Genomic DNA, 17,093 nt, shown 5'->3' with positions numbered 1-17,093 from the left:
TGTGTGTGTAGGGTTACTTAGCATCAGTCTCTTTGACCATTACAAGTAGACTCAAAAGTGAAAAATAAAAGTACAGACTGACTCAACCCTAAACCTACGCAATCCTGAACTTGGCTTCTTCTTGATCGTCCGATCTTCGATTCCTGAAAAGTTAGAAGCAACAAGTAGTCCAAGAGAAATAGTGTTTGTCAATCATCAAAACATAAGACATGAAAATAGGTTTGCAACAATAATCGATAGGGCATAAAGCCCTCTGTTAGCTAAGGTGGATTCAAAATTGTCCTCTTAGGAAAATACCCACCTAGGTCTATAAGGTTCCCTTGGACGAAGAAACCAATGGCTATCAACAAGGATCCTTCTATCAGGATGGGTCGTCTATCTTTTATTGACTAAGTGTACTAGGGACTATGATCGTCTGGGAACTTGATCGGGTCCATCATCCATTTCCACACCATCGGCTTTAAGTTCTAGGTGGTGAAATTTCTAATTTTAAAAATGCAATTTTCAACAACATCAAACCCATGCAGATACTATATACCATGTAACAAGCATCTTTTTACGGATCTGATTGAAGACTAGACTTAATAAAATGTTTTTTCTCATGACCAGGAGAAGTAATTAACTATAGGGGCTTGCGCTTATAAGAACCTTAACTTAGATCATAAAGTCCTTATAAAATGAGAGAAAATCACTAGGTAGTGTTTTATCTACAATCCAAATCTACCTTCCCAAAATTTACCTCGAAACGTAATTTCTTAAAATTCCCTCGAAGAAAAAAATTTGGAGGTAAGGGCTAAATTTTTAGAGCCCATAAATTTCTAGCGACTCCACTTGGGATATGTTTTTCTTTCCGTCTTTAACTTGTCGTTTAAGTGCTATAGTAGTAGATAAATCATTATGGGCACAAAAATCTTAAATTTTCTCATAAATATTTTTTTAACCAAATAACTCATAATGCATTTAGCAGGATTTTAAATTTTTATTATTTTAATTTTTCCTAATATTATCTGCTTTTATTTTCTATTCTTTTCAAGTGTCTATATTTTGAAAGTACTGGGTGATGTATGAGTTTCTGATTACTAACCCTTATATTTCATTTATGTAGATGGATCTACATAATAGTCTAATGAGCGTCCTAATTGGAAAAGGAGCTAGGAGCTAGCTGGCTAATGCTATTATCGAAACTAGAATTATCGGTGCTATCATCCAGTTTGGTAGTCTCAACTTCTCTGTAGTTTCTACAAGAACTGTCGTCATCCCTACATATGCATAAATTCTGTTGAGTGACCCAATTTTGCTAAAACCTCAAAATATTGCATACATTTATATGCATTATGAACTGTTGTTGCAGATAATCCTTCCAGGAGGATTTCTTAGTTCGAAATGCTTTCACAGCTTAAACCCTCTACTACCAAAAGGAATGCAACAAGCGAAAGGATTTCATTTGTGACTACTAACACCACTTCACTGCCAACTGGGTTATTTACACCCCGAATAATAATACTAAAGCTTCCTCATCTATAGAAAAATGGATGAGGAGACAGAGGAGGAAATTAAATGATGAGCTTTGAGCTTAATATTAACAAAAATTGCCAATGCACCCTTCAAACCTACCAGCCTATGAAACCGAAGCTACCATCCCCACTTGAAATGGTTTGCAGGCCTAAAATGGGTCAAAATAAATAACTCAACTAGTAAACTAAAGAATTCATTTTGGGACCACAACCTGAAGTCCCAGCTCCCTATAAGATGAAGGAGCCTAAAACTCTCTCGGCCCAAGTCTATAGGGTCTTGAAGATTATAAAAAAAGAGAGGACTGAACAAGAGAAAGTAATAGTTGCCTTTGATGGTTGAATAGAAAGACTCCACCGATAGAATTCTTATCTACTCTCAGGGGCGTAAAACGTGAACCTCAGGTTTAGGTATCTACCGCTAAAAGGTCGTTGTGAATGGAAAAGAAATATAGATGCCAAAACCTTGCAAAGAAGAAAAAAATAGCTGAGAAAGAAGAACTTATTCGGCTGTGACATTTAGTATAGCTTCACAAAGATCAACCCCCACCAACAAACAATGCCAAAAATGGTTTCCAAAGAAGTCCCACAGTAATGAGCATCCCGACGTTTAAGACATTATATAATCCTCAAGGGGATCCTGTCATTCACTACCCCCGTCTAAAGAAGTGGCAAACTTTGTCCACAACCCACGGGTTAAAGAAAATTTTCTACCCAATAACAAATTGAAAATCCATTGGCGCCAATGCTCATAGATCCGAGTTCAAAAAGAAGAGGAGGAAGATATAAATGACACCATGAATGTGGAAGTCGTCTATATGGTAAGGAAAACTATTGCTAAGGAAAAATCCTACTATGATGATGTTAAAGAAAGAGGTAACTTGAAACAACGTCTAGCTAGATAAGTACACTGACGTCACAATGAAGCTGGGTCCACCGCTGGCAGAGATGGCCGTTCCAAAGGAGAAAATGAAGCATAGATGTAGAGGAGAATCCTCTCAATGCTAAAAACATCACACTTATCGATATTGAAAGGTAAATGAGATGGAAAATTAGAGCCAAGGATAAAGAGTTCTCTAAGTTAAATTATAAAATGATTGAGATGATGGGTCAAATGGCGATGATGATTCAAATGATGTAATGAAATGTTGTTGTCAATCTCATGCCCAATCCTCTGGTTGATTCTGCAAACTTCTAGATGCTGCAAGTGTGAGGAGTAAGGGGACATCCTGAAGGTTTTCATGAGGACCATAACATCGTTCTCTAGCCCACCATTTAAAATATTGCAAGTACCTCCAAAACCTTGAATATTATCTAGAAGATGAAGGCTATCACCCCTCAAAATCTTAGAGGGTATGTCATTCAACGGTCAAAGGGAAAAGAAAGGTAAAATATTTTAATGATGATTATAACTACAACTCTATATATATGAATATGGTGCACGGTGCATTCTCCTGAATAATAGGAAGCTTTTCAATCTTAGTTAGCTTACTCATAGTCATACGCCTTCCCCTATAATACTTCAATGAAATTTTTCTACAAGAGGTGCATAATGTTGAAGAGCTCATAACCTGTTGAGCTAAAAGAAGAATATTACGTCTGATGTTATAGGCTCATTGATTCTAAGCATTTAGTACCTACAATATTTAATAAGTATAATACAAGAAATATCCTAAGAATATTACAAAAGTGAGCTAATACTCGTTTCTCCAAAGAATAAGTTCATTTTTGCTTGAGCATCATGTATTGAAGAAATCTTCACTCATTACAGAAGAAGGATATTTAAAAAAAAAAGGCCTCAGATTCATCGTGCAAAAATACCCCATAAAGGTGATTTTCCAAGTAATCACATGCAAGGGAGTCAAATCTGATGAAAGTGGCGATGAGGAAATTTATATACATAGAAATTATGATGTTCAACCTTTAGAAGACAAGGATGCGCTAGAAGAAGTTGAAGATAATGGACAGTAGACCACTATGGATAAGCTACAAGAAGTCAACTTGGGGACTGAAGAGGACCCTCTCCCAACCTTCATCAGTGCTCCTTTATCAAAAGAACAAGTTGAAGAAATAATATAATTTATCTAAAAAATTAGGGTTTGTTTTGTTTGGACATACACCGAGATGACCAACTTATCCCTTAATGTAGCAGTTCATAGATTTGCCATTAAGCCAGATGCACCACCCATCTAGCAAGCTCTAAGGGGAATGAGATTGGTGATTGAGGAGAAGGTGATTGCAGAGATGAAGAAGCTCATAGAAGTCAGATTTATTCATGAAGAAAAATATTCCGAATAGATTGCCAATAATGTCCCTATGAAGAAAAAGAATAGTCAAATTTGTGTCTATATCAATTTTAGGGATCTCAATAAGGTGTATCCAAAAGATGACTTCCCACTTCCAATGCTAGAATAATTGGTGGATAATACATCCAACTATGACATGTTCTCTTTCATAGACAGATTATCAAGTTATAATAAAATCATGATGGAACCTGAAGATGAGAAGCACATATAATTAAGAATGCCTATGAATATTTTTTCCTACACTGTCATGACCTTAAGCCTGAAGAATGTTGGTACCACCTACTAGTAAGCAATGACACCCATCTTTGACAAATTAATACATCAAAATGTTGAATGTTATGTAGATGACCGGGTTGTCAAGAGCATGAACAAAAAGATCACCTATATGACTTGAGGATAGTGTTCGAAAGGATTAGATATGATGTGAAGATGAACCCCCTTAAGGGTTTATTTGTGGTATCCTCATGGAAATTATTGGGGTACATCATTTGCAACTGAGGTTTTAAAATTAACCCAAATAAATTTAAGGCAATTATGGAGATGTTAGCTCTTGGAAATATTTGACAACTTTGTTCATTGCAAGGAAATCTGGCTTTCATTAGTTGATTCATATTACATCTATCGGGCAGGTGCCAGCCATTTTAAAAATTTATGAAGAATTATTTTTGCTTCAAGTGGGATGAAGAGTGATAGGAGACTTTCAACAAAATGAAAATATACTTATTAAATATGCCAATTATCATAACGCCAATTCCTTGGAAGCATCTTAAATTGTACTTCACATCATTCGTGGTGTCACTAAGAGCAATATTTATCCACCACAATGATGAAGGTTTGGAGAATGCACTCTAGTACATCAGTTAGAGATTGATCGAAGAAAAGATACGTTATTCTCCTATTGAGAAGCATTGTTTTGTGCTATTTTTTGCAATTCAAAAACTCCGCCACTATATGATTTCTAACAAAATCACCTCGATATGAAAGATTAATCTGCTAAAATTCTTGATGATAAGACCAATGTTGACAGATCTCCTAGCAAAGTGGACAGTGATACTACTATAGTTTGATATCACATATATGCCACATAAGGTGGTAAAGGGACAAACTTTGGAAGATTTCTGTGTTGTACATCCAATTCCAGTAAACTCTCCACTCAAAGATGAATTTCTTGATTAACAAATCATGCAAGTCCAGGAACAAGAAGAGTTATAGTTTTTGGAGATATATTTCAACAGGTCATCATCAATTAAACCTACTCAACGTCCAAATCTTATAAGAGCCTGAGCCGCGTCGGCCTCATTTTAATTGCACCTGAAGGTAGAATAATAAAATTTTTATCCAGTTTAACTATAGCATGGACCAATAATGAGGTCGAGTATGTAGCTCTAATAGTAGGATTGGAGATTGTAATCGATATCAAAATTTGAAATCTCAGAATCTTTGGCAACTCTAAACTTGTGATAAATCTAGTCTTAGAAATTTACATGATTTGTAAGCTTGTGTTGGCTCATTACCACCGACAACACCTTGAGCTCCTGGAGTAGGTGATAAATTTTAAAATAAATCAAATTCCCTAAGGAAATAATGCCAAAGAAAATTGCTTGTAAAATTTTCCAAGGAAATGGAGAACACTAGTGAGGAGATGCCTATATTCATTGGAGTTTACATCTCATCGGGTCTTCGAGCCCACTATGTTATAATTCCCGAAGGCATAATAAGTACCGGATTTAAGCAATCAAGATATAGTTTTGATAGACCCTTAGCTTTTCCATTATATCATTATACAAAATTATCCAAAAGGATATCATGTAGCCAAGAGATATAAAACTAGTTAAGCTTTAGAATCATGGTTACATTGCTTAGATGTTGAAGTAGAAAATAATTGGAGGAATCCATTCATAAACTTTTTTAAAGAAAATACACTCTCATTGGGTAAATATCTTGCTGCACAAATCTTGAAGAGGGTGTTACAATATGTGTTTGTCAACGGCACGCTGCACTAGCAGGCTTGTGATCAAAAGCAGCTAAGATGCCTAGGGACCAAGGAAGCTAATAAAGTGGTGGCATAAGACCATGAAGGACTTTGTGTTACATATCAGTAAGGTCCCAAAATGGCCACTAAAATCAAAAGGTTAGGTTACTACTAGTAAATAATGGTGACATATTGCATTGACCATGCTAGGAGGTGCCACGATTGTGCATCTTCAAACATTTCAGGAAGGGAAATTGGTTGTAGTGCTGGGAAGATCAATCATCCTGCATAAAAAAAGTTTGTAGCAAATTCTTATTCAATTGGGTGGGCCCCTTTGCCATCGAGAAGGTGTATTAAGGAGGAACTTAAAAGTTAATCTATCTAGACGGTCAATGGCTGATGTTTTAAAGAAATACCATGCATGAAAATTTTATGTCCAATGTAATATACATTAATCAAAGTATTATGTGCATATTTATCAATTCCGGCTTATATTTATATTTTGAAAATTTTTTGTGTAGCATAAATGCATTTCAGAATCTTTTATAAGATTAGAGGCATTTAAATATTCATTTAGTTTGACATCATGCCGTATGCCAAAATCCTAATATAAATATTTAAAATCTTGAAATACAAAGCCTATTTCAAATCTCCCTACAAGATATGGGATATTTTAAATATTTTTTTGGGTTGACATCACACTCCTTGCTAAGATCCCTAAATACATATTTATTATCATCAACACAAATATTCCTTCATTAATGATGATACAACAATTTTCCCTAGCAATGAATTCATTTTCAAAGTATATGCAGGTGATCTTTTAAAAGTTCGGAGCACCACCTTCTTTAACGTACCAAGATTTCAAAAGTTAGGAAAGCAAATTTTTGATGACACACTTCAAAAAGTTAAGCCAAAATAGCTTAATTTCATTTAACAACCTGAAGCTTAAAGTTCAAATAGGTGTAAGAGGCCGGATCAAATAAGCCGAAACATGGCCGGATCACTGCAGCTCTCTCCACTTAACATGCCATAAGAAAGGTTGTAGTAGCAGAACCCCTACTTCATCAACACATTTGTAGGGTCTGTAGGAAGTATGAAGGCTAATTTTACTTGACAAGTTCAAGGTTTTATAGTCTGCTAAATTCTCCATATCGACAACATAATCAAGGTTCTAGTGGAAAATATGAGTCTTGAATCACTACTAGATGTTCGTAGGCAATAAATCTTCAGCCATAAATGATGACTCCAGATCTACCAACTTATGTAAAATAGCATTGGGAAGCATATTTCCTGTAGCACAAGTTTGAATCCTGAATAGGTGTAAAAGGCTGGATCCAATATGCCCAAATAAGGTTGAATCGTTAGCAATTATGTGTACTCAACACGCCATAATTAAGGTCACAGTTCAGGAACCCTTAGTTTAGAAATAAGAGTGTGAAGAGAAATCAAATCTTAGCTCACCTAATCTGGTGAACTCAAGTGACTTGGTTTGAAGCCTCATCAACTAGTCAAGAATTATGTTACTACCTATATTTGGTACTATCGATTAGATCTAAAAGATCCAAAAACTTCTACATAATCATAAAGAATCAAGCAAGGATCAAAGAAAGAAGTTTCTTCAATAAGTCCTCTAAAGCATGAAGAAAATGACCAAAGAAATTATCCAAAATCTCATGAAAGGCTGCAAAGCTTACATAAGCCAATAAAAAAAAACTACAATATCATTCATAGAGGACAAAAATTTATCTGCTAAATATATTCTTGAAGATGGAGTCGATAGCCTTGTTCTACTCCTTCTAAAGACCAGATATTCTACATTTCTCAAACCTACACAGTATAATAAAAACTTCAAGAAAAGATGAAAGATTAAACAAATGGAAACAAAGGTATCAGAAAATAACTACGGAAATATAAGAAAATTTATAAACTAATAAAAGCATACTTAAAATGACGACAATTATAGAGAACCTGGGGAAGTAGAGTCCTACAAACTGGTTAAGTTGCAAAGCTCAGGAAAATTTTGAATGAGATATGACATTATAGAGAATTAATATAAAATTCATATATGATTTTGATATTGATAAATGTCAATTATATATAAAAATGAAAGAAACTAAGGTAATAGTAGTGGTAAAAGAATAATAGTAGGTGGTGGTGTTATCTACCAGCATCAATCTACAAGATTGATGCTCTAGGAGTTGAAAGTGTAAAGTGTTATATTACTATCTTATTGATTCCTACTTCACTAAACCCAACATTTCAATCGTGTTATTGGCTACAAGTTCATCAAAACATCTATGAAAACACCTAAAAAGACTATTGAAAAATAGCAAAATGAAGATCTCAGGGTGACGCCAAGATGAGCTTTTGGAGATCTAGAAAACTTATGCCCTCAATGTGATATAAACACAAAATTTTTTAGATCTGCAAAAAGAAAAACTCCGTGTGACATCAATAGCAAATATCTAGTGATTCACATGATCAATCAACATACAATAAATGTGAATCTCTCTAGACTCTTACCATATTTTTTGGGGGACATTTCTTGCTTCCACGGTATTAAACAAAATAAAAACAAATATATATATACAAGATACATGTACTATTTGACGACCCATATGAAAATCCTGTCAAAATCCTACACAAATCTTGCACTGCCCGCTGAACTATTAGCTCTGCGAAAAGGTACCAAACTTCATTAACTCATCCCGCATGTGACTCGCCTTGATCAAGCTATCTTTTGTGTTTTTCAAATTTGAGCAAAGAAATCAATTGTTTGCTTCTTCTACGCACTCATTGTCCCATAAATTTTTTTCTTTCCCGAGTGAGCTTGATATGATCCCTTCCAGCCCAATCGCAAGGCCCGTTTGAAGCCTCTAACTCGACACTTCTTCTATAATTCACAAACCTCCATAGCCAACCTCCTCTACAATCTTATATAAAAGACCAAAGCTGATAACTACGACCAAATCTCTAGGCTGACCTCTACCTCTACCCTATTTGCCTTTGATTGCACAAGCTTATGACCTCCATAGCTGAAAGAATTCAACCTCCACTATCGAGCTCCACTCATCAAATTTAGTAGCCTCCCATCAAACTAAGCTCCTTAATTTTCCCTAACATGACCTACGACTGAAAAACCCCAACCTGATACTCATGAGAACTGAAGCCAATGCCACATCAAGCTTCTACCTTTTTCTCCTGATGTCGACACCTTCGCCCGCTCAAACTCATACAAGAACTCTAATCCTTAGATCCCAATCAACTGAAGCATTTAGGCCTGTAAGCACCCATCAATCAACTTCCTTCCCTAACTCACAAGGTGTAGCCATCTTCCACCGGCCTCAAAGCCTGACGAACTCCTCATCCCATTTCCCTCACTAATCTAGCTAAAACCTCTCCCATTCCTCAATGCCCATGATGCCCCACTCAAATAAAGCTCCATACGATCAAACTGGCCCGACCATTGTATCGATGCCTCTACTATGTTCAAGCTAAAATACCCACATGAATCTAAGTCTCTGTTGTAGCTGACTCAAGTTCGACCTAACTCAGAATACCATATTCCTTCTCCATAGTAATATACTTTCCTAATATTATGAATTACTATTATTTTTTTTTTTGAGGAGATGCAAATATTGCATTTAAGAAGAAAAAGTAGTTAACCTAATACAAACTAGGAAAAGAAGCTAATGATACCTTTTTCAACATGAAAAAGTATCTTATTAAAACATAAATTTGTTATTTTAAACTTATTATAATTGTAATGAAGTCCACTATAACCTATTTTAAAACTATTAAGATGCAGTGGATACCAAAATATAAAATAACCCGAGGGTTGATTAGTATCCCAGAGTTCCCATTCAGTTAGAGAATAAGAAATAGTATATACCTCATAAACAATTAGGCAAAATTTAAAATAACAAATTAAAGTAAGGGAAAGGAAATAAAAACTAATAATGAAAATACATTTCAATGATAAATTCCAAAACTTTGGTAAAACTATGCCAAACTTTAAGACCTTGTGCTCCAACTTCAAAAGTATCTCTCTTTTGTTGCTATCCACTGAAGAATCCTCTTCATATTAATGAGATATAAAGGAAGAAGAACCTTTCAAAACGTTCTTCTCCTTGTGTTCAGCCATTTTCCTTCTAGGTAATTCTTTAACCGGACCCAATGCTTGAAGTTCTTTGAATAATACATGCTTTGAACCGGGTGAAACATTCTTCTTAAAAAAGTTTTTATCTTTCTCAAGAATAGTTTTTTAGAAATTCAAGCTAACAGCTGATGGAGGAGAAGAAGAATCAATGATATTAGTATATTTACCATTTATACTAACATCAACCACTAAAGTAGATAATGTTTCAAAATCTATTTTTTTAGCTCCCAAAAAATCAGCAACTTTAGGAATTTCGGTGGCCTTTGTAGAAGTCAAATCTGAAATTTGAATTTCATCAGAATTATTTGCAGCCTTAGAAGTAGTCAAAACCGAAATTTGTTCTTTCTCAACCTTCTCCCTAACTGCCTCCATATTTTGTGGGTTTTGAATGTTCAAATCCTCAACTAATTTAGGCAAACACGTTGGACTAACAGTATTTAGTTCATTTGTATTTGATATAGAAAAATCTGGAATAAACTCCTCAACAACCTTAACTTCCTCCATGATATGTGGGATTTCAAATTTTGAATTTTGAAATCCTGAAATGGAGCAGTTTTCATTCACGGGTTGAGCCAAATTATCCTGATTTTCAGCAACAGCTTTAGCTCTAACTTCCACTATTTCATCCACAAATTCCGGAATTTTGAATTCATAATTTGAATTCAAATTGCTGTTGGTATTTTGGATTTCATCTTCTACCTTGTTTTCAGCGGCCATTTGAATTTCTGAACCAGATGATTCTGTTTTCCTGTCACCTTCAACATCTGCAATAGCAATAACACCAACAGCATTTGGTTTATCCATGGTTGAAACCTTTTTGAAATCTGGAAAAGATCTTCTCTTATTTTTGAACTTCACATGCATCCAAGGTCCCAATGTATTATCATGAGGAATTGAATTATTGAGGATCTCTTTGACAATAGGATTTTGATTCTGAGTTGAATTGGGACACATAGATTCAATATGTCCGATTTTCCAACATTTAAAGCAAATAGAAAATAGATTTTCATACTCAAATTTTTTAAAAAATTTCCATGAATCCCTTCTACCCAAATTCCAGAAGAGAGTTTATAATCCAAATTGACTCGGATGCAAGCTCTAGCATATTCTCTCCTCCCCCATTTAAACATATTACCATCCAATAAAAGAGGAGTTCCAATCCTTGAAACAATTCTAGTGATATTGGATTCATCCCAACAATGTAAAGGAAAATGTGGAAGATGAACCCAAATTGGAGAAGAAATTCCATTCAAAGAATAAGGATAGAAGGTTGGAGACCAAATGTTTAAGCCAACCACAAAACCCCCTACAAGCCATGGTCCCCCATTAAGGACTCCCTCCATGGCTTCATGAGTTTGAAATGAACAAAGGAGCCAATCAAGGCCAAGCAATGTAATATAAAAATTACCAAATTTAGACCACTGCTTTCTTAATTCAAAAGAACACTTAGAAAAAGGAAAATTTTTTCTAAGAATTTTAATGACCAAGGAATTGTTCAAGATTTGAACATTAGATAATTCCTTTTCCTTGTCCAGAATGACAACATTTTCATCTCCCAAATTATCTAGAATTTCACTTGATTTAATTTTAATGTGAGGTTTTTTAGTCAACACATTAGGGATATCCAATTTTGGAGAAGTAATTGGAATAACCATGTCCTTCATCAAAATTTCAGCAAAACTCCCTCTTGAAGAAGATGCTTCAAACTTGCCTTCCCAATTTTTTCTAGTGAGAGAGAGTCCCGTTTTTTCTAGTGAGAGAAAATTCAATTTTTTGAATTCTTTGTTCTTGATTTTCACTCCGTCCGATTAGGACTGGTCTTGAGGAATGGTGGTGGACGGCCAGCGTCCATCACTGAAGGAGGCATCAAAATCGAAGGTGAAAACTGTTGGTTCTATTCAAGAATCGACTGGAGAGGTTTGGAAGAAATTAGGATCTGTTTGTTCGCTTACAGGTCCTAGATTCATAGCTTCAAATGGTCCTTTAGTGATTAAGGAAAACTGCGAAGATTGTCAGAAAAAGGTTTTGTATGTTGAGGGCAAAGGTAAATCAATTGCCATTGAGAATGATATGAAAACTCCTCAGGTTTCAAAAAAATTTTCTCCTTCGAAGAAGTTATTGGTTGACCATGCAGCATCATCATCAAAGAGGAAAATTTTTGTGAACAGATTCAGATTTTCAACTACTAATTCTGCACCAGTCAATGAGACAAATGTGAATTCTAATAGTCATGTGAACATAAATCTTCTTTTTGTGGATAATATGACTGGAAATGAAGTGGTTAATGACAACAATCTGATTGAAGTTATGCCTGTTAGGGGGAAAAATGATGCATAAGTTAACCCTTGGAAGAAGAAGTCGTATATCATGCTGAATTTCAAGGAAGAAGATTTGGTATTTGCTGAAGATGGTAAAATAATAAAGACGAACGAAAATGCTGAAAAGATGAATGCTAATAAATTGAGTAAATCCTTGGTTATTAAAGTTTTTGGTAAGGAATTACCTGCTCATGTGGTTCCCTGAAAAGTTAGAAGGCAATGGAAAGAATTTGGAAAATTTCATTTCACAACTCTTTGCAAAGGTTGGTTTTTATGTTCCTTTGAATCATAAGAAATGGTGGAAGGAGTTCTATCTAGAGGTCCATGGTTTGTTAATGGCCATATAGTTGGCATGGAAAAATAGGCAATGAAATTTTCTACCCTATCCCTAAAGGGTCTAACATCGCCTATATGGATTAGGATGCCTAATTTACCACTTCAATGTTGGGACGAAGACAATGTGGCAAGGATATCTTCTTCAATAGGCAAACCCATTATGTTAGATGGTAACATGTTTCAATGGGGAAAAAGAGAGTTTGCCAGGATTTGTGTAAGGGTGAAGTTGGATCAAAAACTTCCCATAGGAGTTTGGGTGGAAAGTATTTCAGGGAGGTTCTTCCAGAATTTTGAATACGAGAAAATATCTACATTCTGTTATGAATGTGGGTTAATTGGGCATATGAAATCTGAGTGCAAAAACAAAAATATTATTCCCAGGGAGAATATGACTGTAGTTGGAAATACTGAACCTGTTATTGATGCTATGAAATCAATTAACAAAGAAGATGAATCCTCTTATGGTCCTTGGATCATGGTCAAAAAGAAGAACAGTAGAAGAACAAGGAAGCTACAAGGTGATTCTGAAAACATCAGAAAACAATGGAAAAGAACAGATGGAACTCATGGAGAAAAAGATGTGGTGGATCAAATAAAGGTTCTACTCAATAAAGAGAAAACAGTAGACAATCAGACTGTTAAACTACTACGGTTTGATAAGGAAATTCTGATGAGAGCTGATAGGAAAAGTATTGTGTTGAAGAATGTGGCTTTGATTAATGCTGAAATTACAGATGCAGAACATGTAGTATCAACAAACAAACCGGAAGATTTAAAGAATCAAGTTGAAAAGCGTGGATATTCTGAAGCTACTCTAAATTCCTTGGATGCTGATAAGGTTCTTATTTCACAGGCTAATTGCTTGACAGACCAAAGAGAACCTGATGGAAATGTGGATGCTGATTCTCCTAGAAATATTTTTTTGCTGTCAGGTAACAAGTTTAACTTATTAAACTCTTTATGTGATAATAAAATTGATGTGGAAGTTATAGATGAATCATTAGTAGAGGGATTGGAAGAAGGGGAAGTTTTGAAAGAAACGAGTGATTGTCAAATCTTTAAAAAGGAATCATATGCCCAGAATAAAGCTGTGAAGGTATTTGATAATTTGGTTAAAGATACGAGCACTCATAATGTTGAGAAAAACTCTTCTAAAAAAATCAAACTCTCTAAGGAACTCAAGCATTTGGGACCACTGAAATCAAATTCAAGACAAGGGAGAAATAATTTGAATAGAAGAACGGATGGGAGCTTAACCCCATTTGTTAACAATTGAATTCCATTAGTTTTTCGAATTGTAGGGGAGCCAACAAGAAAGACGCCTCCGTATATTTGAAGGAGTATGTCAAAAAATGGGATGTATTTTTGTGGGTATCATTGAAACGAGAATCACTTATCTTTCCAAAGATGATTTTGTGAAAATCGTGGGAGAAGACTGGAATTTTTACCTGCATCCATCTAGATGGAATGCTAGGGCGTCCCCTGGAAGCGATGCGCTATATGACCTGAATACAGTGACAAGTGTGCAAGGGCCGCTGCACTGGCCCCCGGGTGCAATGTTAAATAGGCAAGGGCTCCTACATCAAGGACGGATGTGGGCAAAGAAGCTAGTCCATGAAACTAAAATTAGGATATGAACTTTAAGTGTGCAAGGGCCGCTGCACCGGCCCCCGGGTGCAGTGTTAAATAGGCAAGGGCTCCTACATCAAGGACGGATGTGGGCAAAGAAGCTAGTCCATGAAACTAAAATTAGGATATGAACTTGTAATATAGGTTCCCTTACAGGATAATTAATGAAATTAATAGATATTATGAATCATAGGAAGTTAAATATTTTGTGCATTCAGGAAACTAAATGGGTTGGATATAAGGCAAAGGAAATTGACAGTTTAGGATTTAAACTTTGGTATTCGGGTAGGAGTCGTACTTGAAATGGTGTAGGTGTTCTTATAGATAAGAGTTTAAAGGATAATGTTATAAAAATTAATAGGATTGGAGATAGAATTATAGCTTTAAAGATTGTTGTTGATGATAAGATTGTTAATATTATAAGTGCTTATGCTCCTCAAGTAGGTTTGGATATGAGTTCTAAATTAAATTTTTGGAATGACTTAGAAGAATTAATACAAAATATACCTCTTGAAGAAAGAGTTTTTATTGGAGGAGATTTAAATGGACATGTTGGTAGAGAGGTCGATGATTTTAAAAGCATTCATGGAGGCCATGGATTTGGAACGACGAATGAAGGTGGCAAGACCATATTGGATTTTTGTTTAGCTTATGATTTTTCAATTGCTAATACCTTATTTAAGAAAAGGAATGAGCATCTCATCACTTATAAAAATGGATGTAGTACAACCCAGATTGACTATTTTCTTATTAGAAAATTAAACCGTTTAGATTGCAAAGATTGTAAAGTTATTCCGAGTGAAAGTTTATGTACCCAACATCGATTATTAGTTTTGGACTTTAAGATAAAGGGGCATAAAATAAAAAATAAAGTAAAACAATTTTCTAGGATTAGATGGGGGCATTTAAAGAATATTAACAAAAATATTTTTGAGAGTAAGATTTTAGATCTTAAGATTTTGTCTGTGCATGAGGATGCTAATATTATGTGGGAAAAAGTGGCTAGTGATCTTAAGAATATTGCAAAAGATGTCCTTGGAGTATCAAAGGGAAAAGCTCCTAATAGTAAAAATAGTTGGTGGTGGAATCCTAATGTGCAAGAAAAGATAAAAAATAAGAAGCTTTGTTATAAAAATTGGTTTAATTTTAAAAATTCCGATAATTGGGAAATATATAAAGTTGCTCGTAAGGATGCTAAGAAAGCCATATGCGATGCAAAGACATTAGCTTTTAGTGATTTATATAATAGATTAAATACTAAGGAGGGAGAAAGATATATGTATAAGTTAGTCAAACAAAGAGATATGAGTAGTAAGGATTTAGTTCAAGTGAAGTGTATTAAGGATGAAGATCAAAAAATACTTTTCTTAGAAGATGATATTCAACAAAGATGGATGAGATATTTTGCTAACCTTTTTAATGAAGATTGTGAAAATAAGATTGACTGTAGTGACCTTAGCACCCTAAATGAAAGTAAAGATTTCTGTTTTTATCGGCGTATTAGTAAAACTGAAGTTAGAGAGGCTTTAAATAGAATGAAGGGTGGAAAAGCTGTTGGACCTGATGATATTCCAATAGAGGTGTGGAAATGCTTAGGAGATGAAGGGATTTCTTGGCTTACTAAACTTTTTAATACTATTTTGAAGACTAAAAAGATGCCAGATGAGTGGAGAATGAGTGTGTTAATTCCTATTTTTAAGAATAAAGGTGATGCACAAGATTGTGCGAATTATAGAGGTATTAAGTTAATGTGTCATACTTTAAAACTATGGGAGCGAGTTTTGGAGCATAGGTTGCGGCGTGATACTAATGTTTCTCAAAATCAATTTGGATTCATGCCGGCTAGGTCGACTATAGAAGTCATATATTTATTAAGAGGTTTGATGGAGAAATATAGAGAAAATAAGGAGGATCTACATATGATATTTATTGATTTAGGAAAAGTATATGATAAAGTTCCAAGAGAAGTGCTATGGAGAGTTCTTGAAAAGAAATGAGTCAATAATGCTTATATTCAAATCATTAAAGATATGTATGCAGGAGCTATTATTTGTGTTGTTCAAGTATTTCCCTATTTCGGTTGGGTTACATCAAGGATCAGCCTTAAGCCCATATCTTTTTGCTTTAGTCATGGATGTTCTCACTAGACATTTGCAAGATGATGTACCTTGGTGTATGCTTTTTGCTGATGATATTCTTCTTGTTGATAAGACTAGAGAGGGAGTTGAAGGTAAACTTGAATTATGGAGGTCAACCTTAGAGTCTAAAGGTTTTCGCTTGAGTAGATCTAAAACGGAATATATGGAGTGTAATTTTAGTAGTAATAGACCTAGTGAGGGGATTGTGACTTTGGGCGATCAAGTCATTAATAAGAGTACATGTTTTAGGTATCTTGGATCTATTGTTCAGAGTGATGGTGAAATAGATGGGGATATTATCAACAGAATTCAAGTTGGATGGTTGAAGTGGAGGAATGCATCGGGCTTGTTATGTGATAGAAATGTACCCTTCAAACTTAAGGGAAAATTCTATAAGATGGTAGTGAGGACTGCAATGCTTTATGGTGCCGAATGTTGGCCTTTAAAAGAGAAGCATAATACTAAGTTAAGTGTGGCAGAGATGAGGATGCTCAGGTGGATGAGTGGCTTTACCCTTAGAGATAGGATATGAAATGAGCATATACGTGAAAAGGTTGGAGTAGCTCCAGTAGAAGATAAGATTAGAGAAAGTCGCCTTAGATGGTTTGGTCACATAAAACGGCGGCCTTGCGATGACCCGGGTAGGAGAGTAGAGGTACCTAAAAAGACTTAATTAGAAAATATTAGGAATGACCTTTCTTTATTAGATTTAAATGAGAAT

Source organism: Dendrobium catenatum, unplaced genomic scaffold (genome assembly GCF_001605985.2).
Source record: "Dendrobium catenatum unplaced genomic scaffold, ASM160598v2 fragScaff_scaffold_596, whole genome shotgun sequence".
Classification (NCBI taxonomy): domain Eukaryota; kingdom Viridiplantae; phylum Streptophyta; class Magnoliopsida; order Asparagales; family Orchidaceae; genus Dendrobium; species Dendrobium catenatum.
The sequence above is the reverse complement of the archived record's forward strand: the minus strand, read 5'-3'. Positions refer to the sequence as shown.